Raw genomic sequence first — 18,548 nt, forward strand, 5'->3', positions numbered from 1 at the left:
CAGCGCCACATGAACACATGAGCACATCCTCCCAGCTCTCCAGGGTAGCCAGCCGAACACAAGGACCTTCAATCAATAACCAAAATGTCTCCAGTCATGTTTATTACCTTTACCTCCAGCGGGGCACACGCACAAATGAAATAAGTGCAAACCGGCCTCCCTTCGTGACCATGAATGCATTAGCACAATCTCCAGAGGGTCTGTCCATTCATCTCACATTAGCAAAACAAATGTGGCAGACAAAGAACGGCCGCCCATTTAAAGGTGAGGCCATTACAAGTGCAGTTAGCTCGGAGGAGAAAGACCCCTGGATTATGTGAGTCGCCACTAATGAGCCGAGGTCGAGCTATTTGAACTCATCGGTTAATGTAAAAAAAAGAGGAGGGGAGGGGTCTTTGAACTCCCCACGATGACATGGGTGAGTAGCCGCTGCCATGGAAACACACGGATGTCGAAAGCGAGAGGCGAACGGGGAAATAATCTGTTAACGTCTCACATCAGCACATTTGAGTCAAACTGAACCTCAAGTTTACCTGAAAGTGCAAATGTACCAAGTGGAATTGAATGAATTTAATAATGAGGACTGAACCGAAACAAATTGAACCGAGCCGACCTGAGACCAGAGAGAGCAAAGGCAGATGAGATAGACGGTAATGAACGGAGACAGGGACGCGCCGTGACATCAGAAATCCCCGGCAAAAGAGGCAGAGCGGGGATGATGGGGGAGATAGAGAAAGAGAACGAGAAAGTGATAGAGAGAGAGCGAGAGAGAGAGAGAGAGAGAGAGAGAGAGAGAGAGAGAGAGAGAGAGAGAAAACATGAAAAAATGAAGGGCGTCTGGGAATAAGAAACGTGCATTATTAACGAGCAAATCTAAAAGCGCTTCATCATCAGAGCGCAAAGGGCGGGGGGGAGGGGGGGGGGGAGAAGAAAGAGAGAGAGAGAGGAGAGCTAGCAGGCCTGACACCAAGCACTAGCACATTGCCATGGAAACGAAAAGAGAGACGGACCATATGACGGAAAAGATGCACATTTCCTTTTGAAAGGAAATGTGCATATTTGCTTCCTTGAAGCCGGCTAAACATTGGGATTGATGCCACTCTGCAAGCCGCAGGGAGGAGCTGGTACGCTTTGACTAAAGGCTGGAAACCAAATTACAATTGTACGCATTATATCTTGTTTGTTTAATCTGTGCAAAAAGGCAAACTGTGAAGATGAAAATTCGCATTTAATACATTTTGATGTAATAGATCCAAACTTAGCAGACCGACTCTATTTCGAACAAACTTTATTGGCCAGCCAGGAACAGAGAGGAGCAACCTGACGACACAGAATAGTGTCGAGTAAATATTCTGAATCAGTTTGAGCCTTCAGAAGAATCCATGAAGCAAATAAGATTAGAGTCGTTCACTTTATCTTCAGTAAAGAACTAAAATATCTCTGACAACAGTGTGGATGTGAAGCGTAAGCTCTGTGAATACTTAAACATTCCCTGGAGATAAAGGCCAGCGTGTCTCTGAATGTCATGGAACCAACTACAGTGAGATCTCTGGTTCCTAAAGCCGTTTGTCCCAAAGCCCGTCTGATTTACTATCTACCGCCTGTTTCAATTAGCTGCACGAGTTTATGGATCCACTGGGAACCAGTATGCTGGATGTGTCTGAATGTTTCAGTGTGTGTGTGTGTGTGTGTGTGTGTGTGTGTGTGTGTGTGTGTGTGTGTGGGCGGGGTTGCAGACTGTGATAGAATAACTGACCCCAGGCATGAATAGAAATGTGGGTGCACGTGTGCCATATCCGTGTGTGTGTGTGTGTGTGTGTGTGTGTGTGTGCGCCGTAATCCCCTAGACTGGGGGCCTCAGCAATCAGCGACAGCAGCAGCTGCCCAAAAATACACATTTACTACACGCACTGACTGCCTGGCCTCCACACACACTTTTACCTTCATCTGATCCTACAGAATAACACATACACACTAACTGGTAAATCCACTAGACCCCATTAGCGGGTCAATGGACATCCTTAGGAAGCCATGGAGCAGACTTTGAATGTGGTTTGAAATGACTATTAGGGACCAAAATGTAATTCCAAGTTGCTCGCGATCCACTTAGGGAAGAAAAATGTGCCGAACATATTCAAGGGTTGATATTACTATAAGTAGCACGACACTGCGAACACTATGCAGAAGGATTTTCTTCATTTTGGATGGTTTAAATGCAATCATTAAGGTAAATGCCTTTAAACAGGAATGTTTCCCTTCTGTTAACTGTACACTTGGAGCAATGTAACTCCGTCCTTATTCCTCTGGCTATTCTCTCCCACCAATGACAGAGGGAAATAATGTCACATCATCTGTATTGCTTTGAGCCCAGTGCCCAGGCTGCCATGAATGAAGGCAGACTGTCTCACTCCTGAGAACTCGTTCCAGACGGTGGTTGCCTTGGAGCTGGCGAGTGCAAACAGCAGAAAACACACATTTGCTTCTTTAAACAAATGTATGGCAGCGGCAAAGGGAAGAGGTTACCGGCAGTGGCCACTGGCTTTCACTTTTAAGATAGGCAAAACAACAAAAAAAAGGTTCGTCACATTGCCAAGCAACGCAATGCAAAGCGCATTACGCTTGTGAGACATGCCGCGGTGACTTGGTAGTCGGCTCTGGAAGCAGTCGCACCTGGGCAGACTGTCTGGAGCCTCGAGGTCATCTGTTCATCGCGTATCAGACGTACCATCTGTGTGGGATGAGATTGCGGTGTAGGCCTTGGGATAACGCCAATGTACATCTGTCGACATGTACCAATAGTCAAAGAAAATGACAAATGACCTAATTAATATTGTTGCCAGATTGGGTTTAGTGCACCGTGACGTTGTGTCGTATGTAAACAACGCACCATTTACTAAATCCCACGGGTGGAGAAACGTTCTTATTCTAACCCAAATCTTTTCCTCCACTCAATCAAGTGATTTCCTGTTAACACAGAAGTGTATTTTGAAAAGACGGTGTGCGTGCATTTAACGAGTGGAAATTGACACGTGCAAAACGGACACTAGAAGCGTATGAAGAGTGTCATAGTTTGAAGCGAATCGGGCCAGTGGCCAAGCAGCCGTATTTGGCGAGTTGGGAGGACGCGTTGGATCTGGTCGCTTCATTGCAAGCTTTAACAGTTGCAATGACATTTTCTTTGGGACCCCAAAGTACGGGGGTGCATTTTAGAGTGTGCACAAACTAAAGTATAACATGTGTAGGATGATCTTTTTTGAGGTGAGGCTAGATTGAAAAATGCCACAAGCCCGTGTCAGGATGGCCTTTACGGCTGCTTTTGAAATCTCAACTAAAGAGTTTAAACGCACACATTCCCTTGCAATGTGTGTGGTGGACATAGAGACTGAGAGGGGGGTTGGTTTCCATGGCTATTTGAAGGTTTTTTATTTTATTTTCACAGTCTGAGAGCACCCTTCAGATGACAGTTTAGTCTCACACAAAAAGGCAGACAGAGGGAGCTGGTTTAATCAGAGAGATTTACTGCCGCCTGAAAGTTTTTTTTCCCCTTCCCTCTCGAGGTTAAAGGGACAACCCTCCCATCCCCACTGTTCCCACTCCACAAAACACAATGGAGTCATCAAGGAAGCCGTGCATACACACAGAGATGGTGAGAGCTTGTAGGATAAATCAAGATCAAGGAACAGTCGGAAGCAGCATGCTGATCCTCTGCTGTAAGCGTCTGCAGCTGAAGGGGAGAATATTGTAAAAGTGTCCAGGTGTGGGAGCTCTCTGGGGATTGGATCCAATCATCAGAGTCAGTTTACAGGCCCAACCGCGAGAGTGGATGAAAGCGAGAAGAAACATGACAATGACGGGGACGAACAGAAGAGTGGGAGGTCTGGAGCAACAGACGAAGGAATGGACTGGAGAAAAAGAAGATTTGTAAATGAAGACGGCAGTTGGGCAGATGAAATATCTCACCATAGGATGCTTTACTCCATTGAATCCGTCACAGTGAGAGAGAGGCCAGCCGTAGAGTTTGATTTCTATGCTAATGCAGGGTTTCTGAAGGCTTTACTTATGTATTATTAAAATACTTTGTTCCACTTATTGTTATCCTGTCAAATCCAACTACTGGCCTCTTTCTTTGAAAACATTATGCCTTATTATGCATTATTTGACATGTCACAGTAGGAAATGGCACAGGTGTAATCATGAAAATAATTATGACCGAAGTCCATACAACTGCATCAGTTCCTTAACATCTGACATACTGTCTATATCTCCTGTGAGTTCACAGCTAGTAAGGTGAGGAAGAATTATTTCAGCATATCAATTGTATGTATGGGCATATGATACATATTTTGAGATAGTCTTGAATAAATCTACACTTAGCTTTATAAATAATGGGACTTCCCCAAAGCCATAATTGCAGAATAATATGAAGCTTAACAAAACAGCCCAGGGCTTTAAAGGGTTAATGTAAACAATATACCTAATATCATCCATTATAATGAAACACACTGCAGTATTTGGCCTTGTGGGCATTTTGCATGTACGGACACTGTAAACAATCAAGATGATCAGTGTGTGAGAGGAGACGGGGAAAGACAGGCAGCTATAAACACATAGTATGTGAGAAATTGATGTAAAAATAAAATATTATGCATGCTTATCAATTATTGATTGTTTTAGAGTATTTCCTTTGTTCGTTTCTCACAAAAAAGACCGCATAGTGGCCAATATTACAAAATAAACCAGCTCTATCAAGATCTGAGAGGCCGCATCTCCATGGAGAGAGTGGAGCAGAATAACGCCCAGAGTGCTTAACAGAACAGAGCGAGGCCATCGGTGACATGACATGTCAGAAACACGTTGGGAAAATGCCCATGCAGCCGGCACCCTCGAGCCCATCTTATCTGAAGGAACAACACAATGGGGAGCCGAGGGAAAGACAAAGATGGAGACAGATGTAGTGTGAAAATAAGTGGAGGGCAATGAGAAATGGAAATGTGGAGATGAGAGTGCGGAACAAAGGGGCTGGGAGGGCAAACAGCGAAGGGTATAGACCTCAAAGATGCCTGGGAGACGTCTAATATTGACTGCATAACTTCAACCGAACACAGGGAAGAAAAAGGAAGAAGAAAAAGGAAGAAGAAGAAGAAGAAGACTCCTAATATTAGCAGCACCAATGGAGATGGATTTCTTCATGTGATCGCATTAATTTAGGACTCCTTCACAAAAACCTTGTTCTCAGGCTTGAAGCTGTGACGAGGAAGCGACAAGTGAACACAAAGGCTGCTCAGACACCCCACAAGGGCTTACCGCGACAGTGAGGCCTAGAAATCACACTGGCTGCATTCTGTTTGGCAGTAAAGCTGTAACCATGTGAGATTACTGTAAATGGAAACTCTCTTTTTTTTCTTTTTTTTAAATGATTCAATTCTGCGTGGAGAGTGATGCCACATTGTAGCTTGAGTATACAAAAAAACAACAACCATGCACACGTTTCACTCTTCTGCGAGTCTCACACCACACAAACAAAGCATGTGACCGCTGTGCGATCGGTATACCCTGCAGCAATCGTGCGACAGTGGACTCTTTGAAGGAAGATCAAAACTGGAAATGAGCGGTGGTAGGCGATGACTGAATATGCTATTTTTAGAACATATCAAGGCACTATGGTGTTTTTTATCTTTGCTTTAAATGTTCTAGTATGCCTTAAACCGTGGTTTATGTGTGTATGTAAATGTAGGTATGGATCAGGCATGTCCTCCTGACAGCACATCAAACATTAGAGATGGTCTGATACCATTGTTTTTCCCCATTGTGAAAAAAAAAAGAATATATATATATATATATATATATATATATATATATATATATATATATATATATATATATATATATATATATATATATATATAAAACACATTTCAGAAACATGTGAGAACAAACAAGGCCATAAAACTGAGTTTAAACAGATTCGGGGTACCATACTGCATCTTCTGCAGCTTTAATAATAATAATAATATAATAATAATGCATAAAGAGGGATGTTTGTGTTTATATATAAATATATATAAATATATATATATATATATATATATATATATATATATATATATATATATATATATATATATATATATATATATATATATTATATACAGTTTGGGCACGGTGAAGCGGTAATATGTAGAGTGTTCGTGATTGGAGCAGCACGTGACAACACAATGTGACTAATTACACTTCACTCAAGCAGTTCCACGAGATTGAATGTGAAATCTCTACAAACACACTTCACCAGCTGGACTTGATATTAACAGTCCACTTCTGGAAAAGGACCCAAACAGCAGCAGTATGCACCACTAGACAGAGCTCTCACATTCGCTGAATCAACGTACTTGTGTGCTTTGCTTTTTTTGGGGGAGTATTTCTAAGTGTTGTATTTCTTTATGTCCCTTCAGGTCAAATAAACACTCACCAGCCAGTTGCATGGCTTTCTCCTCCCGAGCTTTTAACTTTGTTAATTGAGAGCTATGGAGCTTGATTTAGTTGGCCTTAAAAAAGCATCAGAAGCCACATGCAAATGTTCCTGAGGCCATTCTGAACACGAGACAGCCATGATTCAGGACCAGCAACAGAAAAGAAAGAGCTTGGTGGGGTTTATTTGGATGCTGCCATGGTTCAGATGTTGTTGCTTCCTTGCTGTGGTGCGCATGATCCCCGGAGCATGAATTGAACACAGGTGCATCTGTATGTCGCAATTCATATCCACGGATCTACACAGACATGAACATGAACCCACGCCCCAACGGACTGTATTTGCATTGCATGTTTTCACTGATTTTCTTTAAACAAATTTCCAATGAAACAACATTGAGCTGCAGTCAAATCCAGTGAACAAAACACGCCACAGATACCAATCTGAGAGGCTCAACCAGTTGCGGGTTTGCAATAATAATAAAGATATCTGACAAAGACAATCCATTGAGAAAAGCCTCTGTAAGTGCCCAATTAAACTTATTGCTTTACACTAATGTTGGAACTGAGGAGCAATGCTTGAGTCATTTGACATTTGCCATTTGATTGATTTTCAATCACTTAAAAAACAACATCAAAAGCCTGAAAACTAGATCCTCTAACACATGTTTGATTACAATACTTTTCACCTCTGGTACATTGTAAAGCCCCACTGTTTCTATTATTCCATCACCCTGCTTTTAAGCATGCTGTTTATTTCTATTACCGTAAAAGTCATTGGTTTGTATTCCTCGAGCTATACCAGCATAATGTTACCATAAGGTTAAACGGCGATATGGATGTTCTGAGGAGCACATAGTAGAGATACAGAACAACATTATTTCCCCGTTTCAGCGAGGCCCAGACGTGCAGAGTAAATGTGCCTCAGGCATAGAAAAAGATCTGTTCGTCCTGTAGACTGTAAAAGCAAGAAAAGGCACATGTATGCCTCAGTGCAGACATGAATAACTGAAGGTTCACATGTGCGTAAAGCTCAGAGATGGATCTACCAAAGTCGCAGACACGAGCAGCTTGCTATCACTTAATCTCTCGTTGCACACGTACGCGCAGGCAGAGGCCATTCTCTGCTGCCCACAGGGCTGTACGGGCCTGTGGGCCGGTGCTGTGGAGCCAGACAGCATGGACCGAGCTTTGAAAGAGCCACAGTCAGCACTTTGGTACTCTTAAAAACAGATGCTGCCTCTTATGTTAACTCGCCTTGTTTGAGGAGTATATACATTTTGAGAGAATGATTATTTAAATGTTCATTGAAGTGGATCATCATTGTCTCACTTGGTTTATTGTGTTGCTTTGCTTCGCCCGATGAAGTAGAGAAAAGCAAAAAGAAACGCGATCGATGCATGAAAATCGTTCGTCTCCAGCTAACAAAATGCCCATCTGACTGCTGGTCCATTGGCGAAGCGAGATGAACAGAGTTAACCCACTGCAGTCCGTGTTAATGAGCTGGTGAAAGATCACACAGCTGTCTAAAACCAGAGGCTTCTGCTTTCAACAACAGCGATGCCCTCCGGGTCGCCATGCCTAATCCCGCGATCAATAATCTCATTGTCAACACAACCCCATGAGCTGACACCTATGGATCTGTGATACCTGATACACACCATTAATCAACATGTGTTAATGGGGATGCTCTGGTGTTGGTCTTGGCCCTAGACTCCAGTCTCGGGTAATAGTGTCATAGTATAGTCCAAATCACTAAAAGGTGAAAGTAAAAAGAAACAGTGGACGGAACTACAACAAACAAATCCTAAACCTGATTTTGAGACAGTATCCCTCTTCCGTTTAACGGACAGAATAAGGACAGCGCATCCCCAATCATCCCAAATTCGACCCTACTACATGTGGGATTGTGATTACAAGTGACAAGAGCGGCAAAGCGCTCAATAATTCATCACTCGGTATAGTATTTTGAGGCCTGGCTTTGATACACCAAAGCAGTTGCAGGGCTTCTAGCAAAAATATTGTTTTGGTGTGTTCATATGTGAGGGGATATAAATTATTTACTTATAATCTGTCTTCCTTAGAAGCTTGCAGCACACTCAGAAGACGGTGATAATTCAATGTCTGAGACATTATAAGTTGTCGTTATGTACAGTAGGAGGCTTTGTAGTTGCCACCTGAATTTTTCTTCATCCTCTTTAAAATACTGTAAAATAAATGTGGCGAGACAATAAGGCTCAAATATTAGTATGCCAAACACAGAATAACTGAGGCATAATGGACCAAAAGACAATATGGCTGCAACCAAAGACTATTTTCATTGTCAAATATACTGATTATTATATATATATATATCAATCATTTGATGAGGTTTGCTATAAAACATCTGAAAATAGAAGACACTTTTATTTATTCATTGTTAATGTTGCTGAAGGAAGCCAGCAAACATTCATATTTGATTATCTGTGACCTGTAAAAAAAAATCACTTCATGCATAAAAAAAAAAAAAGGCAGAGTTGAAGACAAGGATGACTTTCTCATTCCTGAGAGAGCCGGCTGGTCACTACTACAGCATTTATGAAGCAAATGGTCTACATTGTGAGCATTCTTCTAAGCACAAAAAGAAGTGTGCTGTATTATATTATCTTGATTGTCTTGTCAAACAAAAGGCATACACGCATCAGTCAGGTCTTCCGTGACTCATCCTTCTCTGAGAAGATTGATGTATGATTAGATAGGGAGGTAATGTGGTTGGGCAGCCGCAAAACGCATTAGAATAGCATCCAGCTGTAGCTTCTCAGTATTAATGTGTGCATTAATAAACCAATGGAGAGATTTACAAGACGTTTAAATAAAACAGTTATTTCAGTAGGTCACATAAGTGACGGTTCATCCAATAGTTGTGGGACACTCCCTGAACACCCGATAGCTGGTGCTACCTAGTTATGCGAGTGTTTATGTGCAGGAGACCAGCGTGGGAAAAGCATGCGATACCCTTTTAAGAAAGTAGCATCTCTTCCGCTTATTAATGGGTCTTTTGTAGAGTGAATAACTTGCAGGTAATATATCACACAGCCGTAATGGAGGACTGGCTTGAATGAACATATAACAAAGTGAAAGGGGTTTCCTGTGCTTTAGAAAGGACACATTGTGGTCATCAATACCAGTGGTCTTTGAGCCTATGTCTTCTCTTCTGTTTATTCTCTTCTATATTTACTGGCATAGTACCTAACTACATTATGTCAGAGGTTAAGGGGTAAAGTCATAGTGACAAACATGGACTGCCTCCAGTTAAAAAAGAACAAAACGTCAACAGCACACAGACAGCCAATGGCTATATTCCCCGACAATTACATAAAACTATAGCAGAAAAAAAAAAACACTTGTAAAACTTGCTGCGTGCAGCCAGTGGGGTAGCAACCATGCGCTGGGTAAAGGTTAAATGGGCTTTGTGAGTCATGGATCAGAGCGGAGATTGGAAAAGAGATGGAGTGGGTTGAGGGTCAATACCAGCAGTGTGTCTATGGTGGGAAAATGCAAGGAGGACGCTGAGGGAGAAAAAAGCTAGTGCAGCTTATAGTGCAGAGCCGTGTGCAGCACTCCCAGGCATGGACGTGATGATGATTTCAAGGATGTGGTGGATGTGTTCAAATGTCACATTAGATAGCGTGATTTTTAAAAAGGCAGCGCAACCTTGTGCCCATGACGTTTCCCAAGTGAAGAATTTGGTTAATACTTATGACACGGTAAGTTTATTAGGCTTGCAAACTGTTATTAAAGCTCTTTAAATACATATTTCTATAACAGCAATGGATCATATGGCAACGTGAAGTATGAAATGTGAATGAATCAGTGACAAACCAAAAGAGATCATCACCTGACTCAGCATTTCACCAGTGTTTGCTAAAACGTTCGCCATATTAACATCTCTATACAGGTGTTACTACGTCAGTGTTGTGTTTACAGCTTGTTACCCCGGGCCCAAGTGGAAAATAATCGAGGTGTATTAATTGTTTTATTTAAATAAAGTAATCTAGGATATTATAATGGGTGCAACGTGTCACACATACAAACAATTTCATTCAATTTGCCATGCCTTTCCACAAGAAAGGGGACAAAAAGACATCAGAGATTCATCTATAAATCATATGGCTGTCTTGCCAAAACTATGGCAACTGGCTCGCAGCCAAGTCATTAAAACTGTTAATTATCTGCACTAGTGCAAAAAATCTGAGAGGAAACCGCTCTAGTATTAAAACACAAGGTTAAGCAGAATGTATCTTGTAAGGGAGACTGTTCATTTGGCATTACAAATTGAAAAAAAGATGTTCCTGCTTCCTGGTGATCAATGGGTTTGACTAAAAGACAGCAGAGCTTATAATCACACATAATGTTGTATAAAAAGATGAAGATATACAGTCTTTAGGCGGAGTACCTTAATGCTTAAAGTACTGAATGAAACCCTGCTTTTTGAGTTGATTCATGATCAGGTGTAGTGTCGCAACTGTGCCAGAAAAGTATTTAGCAACTAAAACTATTCATAGTGAAAGACAGGCAGCAGCTTCAGTCATTGTATCCTATCAGACCCTGACGTCTCTGTATCCCTTTAGTTATGTGGTGTCTCTGAATGAAGTCTGGCTGTGTGAGTATCATCACTGTGTGTCTCAGCAGTCTGTGCAGGGACATCAGGGTTATCTCTTCCCCACGGATCAAACACCGGGAGAACAATCTGTTCCTCCTTTTTGATCAGCACCAGCCACTGAACGTTTGTTTCGTGCTAAGCTGGTATCTACAGCTTCAAATGATGTGCGGTTCGCCCATATATCTCACATCCAACAGTAATAAGCTAAAGTGCTACAACAGCAGCCGGGCTCCGGTAGGACAATAGCAGAGTATCTGGCTGCCCCCAAAAAAACTGTCCGCTCAGCAGTTTTAGGGGTGAAAGAGGTCGTGAAAGAGAGGAGAGAGTGGCAGGGTGGGGCGTTACCACTAATGTGAAACGCCATTGACTTTGATGGGCCGACATCCAGTGGCATCGAATGATGCTGAGCAGGAACAAACAGGAAATGACTTGGTTTTATAATAAGTCATAGAATAAACAGCCTGAGCTGCATCAGGGCCTGTTGCCTGGTAATATATTTTGGCACATTTTACCATGCGTATCCATCCATTATTTAGCAAAAGTTGCTCTCAGCAGCATTTGTGGACTGTAGTCTTCTAGTCTACTCTTCGCTGAATGTGCATTCAAATTGGTAAAGAGCACTCATCATCACACTGCTTCTTAAATCAATTAACTTCTGTTTACTCACATTTTTCAGTATTTTATAGTAGTTCCAGTTTGGCTGTCACACACCTATAAACTACGTTTGGCTCACGACACATGGTGTAGGTGGAGCAGGGGCTTAAAATTGCATCTCACTCATTTATATTGCAGATGCAAAAGCATATATATATATATATATATATATATATATATATATATATATATATATATATATATATATATATATATATATATATATGTATATGTATATTATATTATTACTTACCCTTTCCTGTGATGGATATATTTAGCATCTCCTAATCCGCCATGGCAGTTGTGTGTTATACAATGTCACAGTCTGGCCTATCTTCTCAGTACACACGCAATGCCTGTACATTACATTTCAGCTCTTTATATAACCCATTAAAAATGTCATCATAATTCCCTGGAGCAGCACTGTAAATACATGTGTGTCATGTGGAGGTTTCCCTCGACGCTGCACCACACAGTGTGGGCATCTGGAGTTGGAATAAACAAGGCAGATATTCCACAAGTCCTTATCTCTCTTCAAGGCCCATAAAGACGAGGATCTGCCCGCCTTTAATTGGTTTATCAGTTAGCAGACGCATCTGAAACTGATAGATGACTTTTTTTGCTCTGAGAACTGCTTCTGTTCTCCGTCCTCATCGCCTCAATGGACAGTTTATTTTCCTACAAAGAAATTCTTTCAGTGCGACCCGAGGGCTCTCATCGAAGACAGGCTGGCCTCCGAAAAGGCCTTCTCTAAGGGGGTCAGACGAGTAAGATCGAGGACACGTTGAAACTGGAGACGCTTTTTCCCACACCACGCACAAACGGACGATTAGCAGATGCTCAATAAAAAGTGTCGCCTGAACCACTGAGGCCAGGCTGACTACTCGGGAGTTCCCCTGTATGTCCCTAGAACAGCAGACTCCAACCACCGGGCCGCAGCCCTGCACCGATCCGTGGGTACCTTGGTACCGGGCCGCACGGAAAGAATTCATATTTTTTGAAGAAAAAAAATCAAGCAAGTTTTATTTTGAAAAATGACCGGATATCCGTCTGTACCTCTTTACACATGTCAAGAGGTCACGTGATACGTTACCTCAACAATGTCTCCCATTGTTGAGGTAACGTATCTCTGCTACGAGCCGGTGGGACTGGCTCGCAGCAGAGAAACAAGCTCAGGGTTCCCACTAAATCGGCGTGAAGGTGAATATTATTATTATGCACTTTATTTGTTTTTATGCCGGTCGAATCATTCTATTACATCATATATAGCGCACAGTGTGAAGGCCGGTCTGTGAAAATATTGTCGTAGACAAAAAACGGTCCGTGGCGCAATAAAGGTTGGGGACCGCTGCACTAAAAGACTAGAATCCACCAATGCTGCTTAGAGCGACTTTTGCTAAATAACAGAGAGATATTTATCAATACACATGGTAAAATGTGTCAGAACAATATGTGAGCAGCAAATATAGATATAATACAAATGCCTCCTGGGGTGTAGTAATGACACCAGAATTGAACCGAGTCTTGCGACGGGGAGCATCAGGGGCCCTGTGTAGGTGTCGGCTTCGGGCCAATGAAACACCTTAAAAAGCAATACATAACTAGAAATTGCATTTCCTGTGGAAAATGCGTTGGAATGCAAAAAGCTGAAGCATAGAGCTGAAATATTTGAAAGAAATTGCTGAATGTAGCTGAAAATAGTGAAATATAGTTGAATAAAGCTTTAAAAAAGCTTAAAGCTGAATATATATGAAAACAGCTGAATATATATGAAAAAAGTGGAATATTTATCAAAACAGGTGAATATATATGAAAATAGTGGAATATATATGAACATGTAAAGAAAACTACCTGATGAAAAGTGTTGAAGCCCAAAAGCATTAAACTGAACTGTTGAAAATCCTTCTTGTTTAAATGTATAATTGGAAAAGTTGAAAGGAAAACTGCATCATCTAAATACTGAACATAGTGAAATATTGTTGAATAAAGCTTAAAAAAGCTTTAAAAAAGCTGAATATATTTGAAAATAACAAAACAACTGAATAAAACAGCTGAATATGTATGAAAATAGTGGAAGATATATGAACATATACAGAAAACTACCTGATGAAAAGTGTTGAAGCCCAAAAGCATTAAACTGAACTGTTGAAAATCCTTGTTGTTTAAATGTATAATTGGAAAAGTTGAAAGGAAAACTGCATCATCTAAATACTGAACATAGTGAAATATTGTTGAATAAAGCTTAAAAAAGCTGAATATATTTGAAAACAACAAAACAGCTGAATAGATATGAAAATAGTGGAATATATATATGAACAGATAGAGAAAGGGAGGGAGGGAGACAGAGAGAGAAGTCCTGTGTGTGTGTGCGTGTGTAAGTGTCTGTGTGTCTGTTGAACTGCCCTCATGTCAGAGGTTGCCATGGTGATGAATTCAAATATCGGCAGTTACAATTACTAACTGCCGATGATTATATGGAGTCAATGCTGGCAAACACCTATCCAAAAATCACCCAAAAAACATACTTAAAAAGCCCCGATTGCTTAGATATCGCATATGAAGCGTTAGGAAGACTTGATGAACAGATACTGTGACTGGTGAGTCTGTACGATAAAACATGTGTCTGTACGGGCGATTTACAAATCAGGTACGAGCTTCAGGGGAGACGTGGCTTTGGAGGGAGATTTAACATTGAAGCGGATGGCAGAGCGAGGTGGACTTGCTCTCACATTCAGTCCGATTACGAGACGTCTGAATGTGTTGGATTCCTATCGACCGCAGTTTATGACAGAAGACAAGATTTCCAACGTTTTGAGCTATAAATTATGCCCAAAGAGTACACGGTACGGAGTTTACGGCAAATTTAAAAAAAAAAAATCTTCAAGATCTGACGTGGGTCTGCCCTCTAAGTATGACATCACGTGCACTGAGGTCCGCAACACACACTCATGCAAAAGAGAGAAAAGGCGGCAAAAAAACATAAAACTAAAACGCTGACAATTATGACAGTATAAAATATATCAATAAGTGGAGATATGCGGCAATAGCTGAAAGTTTTGGCAACATTTTAAACTTGGAATGGTGTCTCTAGCTGAAAGCATGGCAGAGCCTTAGGCTTTTGGAGCTGAAGAAGTTTCAGCGGATTTTAAAACGTTTTTCATTGGAAACCATTCATTTTTATTTTTATAAAAAGTTTAATAATTTAAATATTTGAAAAAATATGAAAAATGTAAAAGCGTAGAATAATAGCTGAACGTTTTGTCAACATTTGAAATTTGAAATTGTGTCTCTAGCTGAACGTATGAAGAACCTGCAAACGTTTGAAGTTGAAGATGATTTGAAGATTTCCCCATTGGGTCCCATTTTAAAAAAAATCATAAAAAGTTTAATAATTTAAAAATTTGAAAAGTCTGAAATTTGAAAAGGAAGTTGCACACGTGTGCTTAAGAAGCTGAATATTTGAATAATTGAACTTTTTTCTGTAGCTGAAAATATGAAGGAGCTGAAGAGGTCCAAAATACGTACGGAAGAAATAGAATAATAATAAGTTTTTTAAAGATTCGAAGAACAATAGTTGGAATGCTCGAAGCATTCCAACTAATTACACACTCTACAAATCATGTGTGAAGGCTCAAAAGATGAATTTCCCTTCAAACTAATCTCCCTTAGTGTCTGGGGGTTCAAAAAAAAGTTTACCTATAAGAAAAGGGAAGAAAATAAATCAGTTTTTTTTAAAGCGAAGAGGAAAAAGTAATCATCCAAAGCTGACAAATTCAATTATTCCTCGTAAAACCATCTTTAATAATCATTGTTAAGGCTGGTTGGCTCACACCTGTCATGTGATGCTGGGGCCTTGAGACGATTGGATGTGTGGCTTGATAAGAGGAGCTCTTTAATGGCTTCTTTGACCCAAATCCTCACTAATCATTTTAGAGCTGTGACAAAGATTCTGGTGGATGGGGGGTAATATTATTTTTAAGCCTACTGTACAATGACTTAAGCTCCCACCACTGGGATTGAACATTCCTCTTTTGTTTTCCTTCACGCATATTAAAAAAAGCAGGATATATACACATAGATATATAAATACATGAACCATATGCCTTTGATATCAGTTTACATATCGTCTTTTTCTCTCCTCAAATGTCCCATCTAATCTTTTTTTTTTTTTTTTTTAACTATAAGTGGGTTAAACATGATTGGAATCACCTGATATGTTGGAAACACATCATCTCTGCCTGCATATGGCTCAGTATATAACATGAAATCACCCGTTCAAGACGGATATTGCAGATATGGTTTTACACACAGTGACAGCTACCAGCCTGGCAACTCCTCTGCTCCCGCCCACTCTCCCATCTGTTGCCCACCTGATCCACAAGCAACTCAACCATCCAAGAAGCAACCTCACACCTACTGACACGCACTGTTCAAAGGGGACTGTTAGGACACTAGAAACATGTATTCAGAAATTGTTGACTTTTTAGGCGTATATCATGTATGTGTGTGTGTACAAGTATACGGTAGAGTGTGTGTGTGTGTGTGTGTGTGTGTGTGTGTTGCAGGAGTGGCATGCTATGTCTCCTTTTATTAATCTCCAGTCTCTTGCTCTACTTCAGATGCAGCCTGCCACAGCTGTGATCACAGCAGCACGTCTCTCAATCTCCACTTCCTTAGTCACTCTTTTCCTGTTTTTCTTTCTCTCCTCTTTCCTTCACTTTTATTTTCTGTCCCTTTCTATTCCTCTCTCCTCTGGCTCATCTCTCATTTCCCCTTCTCTCCTTTTATCGCCTCACCTCTCTCAGCTGCTCTTCTCCCCTGCTTTACTTTCTTCTCTCCTCTCGTTCCTCCTCTCCTTCCCTCTACTGACTTAACAACCCCAATTGATGATGTACAGCACAATACATTTTATAATTGTAAAGTGATACAGCATAGTGTCAAGTTGGAACCTGTTTGTAACTCAGTTAGTAACTGTCTAAAACCTAAAGAAATTAATTTTATACTGAGATGAAACAGAAATAAATCATAATATTGCAATTATTGCTTGAAATATAATTGAAACAAATACTTAACTGTCAGAAACGTTGCAGATTATTTTTCTCTTGACCGCCTAATTGATTACTCAAGCATTTGCATCAGCTTTCGCTCAGTGTTTAAAAATCACATACTTGTTCACCTGACGTTATAAAATGAAACCTGATGCCGAAATCAAGCCTGTCTGACACAGTTGTGTGCAAAGCGCCTCAAAGTCCATTGTGCGGAAACTGGGTCTCTCCCATCTCCAAGCAATAACATCATCTTCCAAAAAAGAAACACCCAACAAAAAGCCATCTGTCTTCATGGAAGGCAGAGAGAACAAACATCTGCTCTTTCAGAAATCCACCAGCAGCAGAGTGTCACACTCCAGACCCGGCTTTAACTTTCCCCCATTTTCCAATGCATCAATCCTCAGCCAGTCATGCTAATTTAATGTGTCCCGGTCCTTTAATGAAAACAGCCACCCAAACATGTCCAGCTGTGAGCCAAGAGTGTGTGTGTGTGTGTGTGTGGGTGGGGGGGGGGGCGTTTATGTGCCTCCCGCCCCCGAACCCGCCATCATCGCCGCAGGGTGCTGGTGCTATTAACCCGAAGCATACACAGAAGAATACGATGCTAATTGTATTCATTTGGCTGCAGCCTCCACACGCAGGCCAGGGGTTTATCAATCTAAACCGAGACAACCCAGGATGGCTTCATTAACACGTGCACCTGCATACTTCATTGGCGGTTGCTTTGAGTGAGCTTAACAAACTCTGGGGAGGAATTTAAAAAAAGAAGCATTGTTTCCTCGCAGCAGCAGTGCCTGCGGCAGTGCAGGGGCTGATAACCAAATTGCAGCATAATATGAAGCGTTATAACACACGCACAAATTAGTTACATTATGCAGCTAGAAAATTCAGACGTGCAAACTGATTTTCTCACAGCATTTACTCCGTTTATCAAGGTTGACGTGGGATACAAGGGGAAAAAAACGAATCCGATATGCTGTTTTGTGACATGTTTTGTTTCCACGTGTGCCGAATAATTTGTCAATGAGAAACTGGACCTCAACCCCAATCTGCGAACTGACAGAAAAACAATATAATGCATCGCCCGTGTCTGAAAATTGTGTCATCACTTAAGGCGACAGAATGAGAATGAGAACCCACCATGAGCTCCATCACCTGCCTGGTGTGTAATGGGCCGTGGGTAAATGAGGGAGCGGGAGAGTGACGATGACACTGCATCCGCCATGAGTAATGGCTCCACGCTGGCTTGGCACTGACAAGTCTGGGGACTCGTCACAGGAGACTGAGGTCATGTCTTGTGTCGTCTCATAAGGTGGTGGTGAGGGTTGAGAGGGGGGCGTTCACCAACGGGCATTGTGGCGTACCTGCCGATGCCAAGCTGTGCCACAGCAAAATGCATGATTCATTTTGAAAATGTGTTGCATTTCTTGTCATACCAATTGATTTATAACCTAGGTCATTTAAAGTGTATATAATCAAAATATATTTAAATGGGAAGTGTGTCTAGTTATAAATGTGTGCTTGAACATTCTGTCTTTTTTTCCCAGCAGACATTTTTGACTCGTCATAGAAAGAAAAGCACAGCTGTTACTTGTGATATTAACGACGACGACGCTCAAGTGTCTTCATGGAATTCAGTCGTCATTTAATTTGATCGTCTCCACCTGTGCTTCTCCCTCTGTGACATGTCACTTTGTGATTCACAAACAAAAGGTCATCCAACGGTCTAACCTTCTTTT

General features: G+C 41.3%; 1 protein-coding gene across 3 annotated transcripts in view; it reads right to left on the reverse strand.

Annotated features, from left to right (window-relative positions):
- The window catches only part of nrcama (neuronal cell adhesion molecule a), a 50,277-nt gene that overhangs the window by 29,242 nt on the left and 2,487 nt on the right, over nt 1–18,548 (reverse strand). The window lies entirely within an intron of this gene.

The sequence above is a fragment of the Clinocottus analis genome, unplaced genomic scaffold (assembly GCF_023055335.1).
Source record: "Clinocottus analis isolate CAN_PGR_092001 unplaced genomic scaffold, fCliAna1.0.p SCAF_20, whole genome shotgun sequence".
NCBI lineage: Eukaryota > Metazoa > Chordata > Actinopteri > Perciformes > Cottidae > Clinocottus > Clinocottus analis.